Raw genomic sequence first — 3,868 nt, 5'->3', positions numbered from 1 at the left:
GAACAACGAAGTAAATAGCAAACTACATAGGGTAAAGCACATTTTAGATGAATGGGAGTCATGTGTACACCAGCAAAGTTTTAAGGAAGTAATTCTGTGCCGTTTACATATAGGCCACACACACATTGCACGTAACTTTCTATTGACAAAAGAAGACAAACCTGTTTGTAAAAAATATGGAGACGAACTAAGAGTTAATCACATTTTATACTCATGCATGAAAGTCGAAAAATTAAGGAAAAAGTATTTCACTCAGATTGTACTGAACAAATTCCTTTACACTGCTTGTTAATCTTAGATGAAGATCCAATTGTTGACAGGTCTTGTGTATTTAGGTTTTTAAGCGAAGCAGGTTTTGTCACGAAAGTAAGTTTTCACCCACTGTATTGCTACATTTCTTGATACACCTGAGCCACCTTGTTATTTCTGAGAAGGCGGAGATTTTTATTTCATTGGTTGGGAGGCGCGACATCCTTGCCCAGCCAAGGATGGCTGCTGAGGCTGCCCGACTACTTTAAAGCTGCTACTACTAGCCAGTTATAAAGTTTCTTTCCCCTGTCATCGCTATGCAATACAAACCAATGTTTTAGTCCCTCTACCCACCGATAATTTTAATATGTATAAATAATTTTTCAAAAAACAATTTACGTAGACCTTGGGCTTGGCCCATGATGCCCTTAGTTCCCTATGTGGCTTGAAATCCAATACAACACTCTCCAACACAACAGTTTCTACCCGCCGGAAGCCGGGAAGAAATTTAGGACCGGTGAAAGTGCCGGATACGCAAGGGTTGGAGCCCCGAGGACCGGAATCCCAAGAGCCGGAACCTTCAGAGTGAGAGCACCGAGAGCTTGAACCCCGAAATCCGGAGCTCCGGGCGCCGGAAGAGCGAGAGTCCGAAGCCTCAGCGCCTGAAGCTTGAACAGGAGGGGGGGGGGGGGGGGGGGGGGGGGCAGGGTTGACGGGGCCATGCGCAACGGGAACAGAAGGGGCGGAGGTAAAGGGGTCGGCGGTGCGAAGCAAACCTGGATTCCCGCGCTATCTGCCATCACAGAGCGCGGTATCGAGGCTCACAGCACGCCTGCTGCGGCAGTACTGTGAGTGAGCCTCCACACCATGCTCTGTGACGGCAGATGGAGCAGCAGTGCAGTTTTGCTTAGCTGCGCCATGGATCGCAGATCCCGCAAGCTTTAGCGGCCGACAGTGCCTTTGCAAAGCGGAGCCGTCCAGAGCGGAAGCTAGGTCGCTCGTGCCGACATGTAGGAGAATTGTCTAGGCTGTTCGAGGTACGATATCCAGGAGCGTAAACACATCCACGATGATGCCATCGCATTAGGTGACGAATGCTGGAGTAGCCAGGCATAGAAGATCAATATGTTGGAAGGAGTGCTTTGCTTGCGAATTATCCAGCGACTGCCGAGACCTCAGACCTTGCAAATTTCAACAATGTGCTTTTCGCTGTGGTTTTCCGGAGTCCATAGTTGTTTCATAAGCAGAAATTGAAGGTCGTATGGATGCGGTGAAACATAAAAGCAGCTGGATCGACTCGAGTTGAAAGAGCGAACAACAGCAGCAGCAACAGAATTGGGCGCTGGCAGCGAGTCATGAAGGTTTTTTCTTAAAAGAAATGTGTGAGATGCGCGTTTGTTCTGCGTTAAATGAGGAAGGCAGATGAGACTAGAGATGTTAGTGCGCTGTTTTTCGACTAAATATATATTGATTACTAATGCAGCTTTTATGTCCATTTCAGTGGTGCCCGTTGCTGCACTGTTTTCCTTTTTCAATCTGGAATTTTATAATGGCTGTCGCAGCAGCTGCCGCGCAACCAGTATACTAACTCAGTGTTGGCGCCTGACCATGCTTGAAAACGCCGAAATGGTGTGCTCTCAAAACAGTTTTGTTTTCTATAATGGGAAGTATTGAATAAGATACCGGTGATACTGCGACAGAATTTCACGCTGCAGAGCGCCAGCATACTTATGCATGGCCAAGGGTGGATGTGCAAGATAATATTGGGAATATTTCACATTAACACACCCTTGCCCAGGTCTTTAATATGACAGCTTTGTCACCCGGATGCTGTCGAGATAGCATATAAAGCATTTTTTGGAGTGTGGGAGGATAAGTAATGAGCACAGAATACCCGCAGCGAGTGCGAACGCCTCGAAGACCGAAATTGGTTCTCAAAATTCTCTCAGCTAATCAACTGCAGCGTTATACTAGGTAGAATGCTGGTAAAACACCTTCACGGAGTAGCGTAAGGGTGAAACCGACCGCGACCTTTCCTACAATTTAAGCTCCTTCACCATAATTTTACAGCAAGGCGCTTCTAAAAGTAACGCCAAGCCTACACTGTGAACATTTGCGCTATGCCAAATCACATTGATCTACAGAGACAAGAAGCTAAACGTGCCAACCAAAGCCTCGCCAGCTGCCCCTCTGACCTCCTCCTGCACGCTCCTCGTGTGGACCATTCTTCTTTTTGCGGCTATGTATGCGAAATCGGGCGCCGTCTGCTCGGTGCACCTGTCACAGCATATGGCGATGATCAGAGGCAACCATCCGTCCTATAAAAAATGAATACATGAAGCCAACAGGTACGTGGCGATCCAAACAGCACTGCTAGCCCCGCATAGAAAACTAGCTGCGGCACCGCTGCCGGCGCGGTCACCGGCCGGAGTACCACGAGTCCCAGGGTGCATCTCAGCAGCGGTTTCGTAGCACAACTGCTTGTGTTTGGTTTAGTTTATGGGGGTTTAACGTCCCAAAGTGACTCGGTCTATGCGGCACGCCGTAGTGAAGGGCTTCGGAAATTTCGACCACCTGGGGTTCTTTAACGTGCACTGACATCGCACAGTACACATGCCTCTAGGACTTCGTCCCCATCGAAATTTGACCGCCACGGCCGAGATCGAACCCACGTCTTTGGGGTCAGCGGCCGAGCGCCATTACCTCTGTTGCACCGCTACGCACCCCAACTGCATGTGAAATCAGTCTGTTACGATTACACAAAGTCTAAAGACTACGGCACAAAGATCCCTGGAGAAAATTTATCTCGCAGTACAAAGTAATAATGGAGTTTTCTTCTTCTTCCCAAAACGGTGGCTCTTGCTCTGCGAATAGCACGCGTGATCGCTAGCTCAGGGTAAATGCATAGCGTGAGCGCGTGCACTGCATTCTCAAGCGCGTAGCGGTCGGAGCGATGCAGATTTCAATAAAACTGTACCTTAATAGGTATTTTACTTGAAATATTGTAAGTTTCAGGGTTTAGTCAATTTTCAGGCTTGTTCATCGACGTTAGTGCGTCTGTTTTTCCAACTTTCTCAGTACGACGCTACATTTAGATACCATTTTTTTTTAAATAAGGTGCTCCTTTCACCTGAGAATCTTCAGTGGACTCTTTGGACCGGCTCCCAGGGAGCAGGAATCCGGAGTCACACTTACCTGGTGTTGGAAACTCAGCGATCAACAAAGCTGAGTTCCCGGGTTGAGGCCGGTGCATTGCACTGCGGCCGGCTGAAGCCCGCCTCTTTCCCAAACTGGGGAAGCTAGAACACTAAATTTTTGGTAGTGGGGGTTCGGCAGGCACCCCGAACCCCCGAACTATACGAATCAAAAGGAAGATCTATGATACCTTCTTCGCAATGAGGAGATCAGTGAAATACGCGTTAGGATCGAGGCAGTAAGAAACTATGGTTATAGGCTGTAGAAAAAGGGGGTGCAGTTATTAGTAGAGTGCGCGGTGAAAAATTATGGATGATTAATGTCTTCCATGGGTGTGTGTTCCGGATTAATGGGTGTGTGTTCCGGCCGCCGGCTTGCGTCGGTGGCCGGTGTTCGACCTTTGGACGTGCCCTATTGTTAAGGT

At 48.2% G+C, this 3,868-nt stretch overlaps 1 non-coding gene across 1 annotated transcript; it reads left to right on the top strand.

Annotated features, from left to right (window-relative positions):
- Positions 1-3,436: 3,436 nt before the first annotated feature.
- Positions 3,437-3,601, top strand: LOC149356571 (U1 spliceosomal RNA). The gene has a single exon (XR_016291981.1). It is a non-coding gene; the product is annotated as a U1 spliceosomal RNA (small nuclear RNA).
- The last annotated feature ends 267 nt before the right edge of the window (positions 3,602-3,868 follow it).

This window comes from Amblyomma mixtum, chromosome 3 (assembly GCF_055824585.1).
Source record: "Amblyomma mixtum isolate Tamu chromosome 3, ASM5582458v1, whole genome shotgun sequence".
In the NCBI taxonomy this organism is placed as follows: Eukaryota; Metazoa; Arthropoda; class Arachnida; order Ixodida; family Ixodidae; genus Amblyomma; species Amblyomma mixtum.
This window is presented reverse-complemented; position numbering and strand designations above follow the sequence as displayed.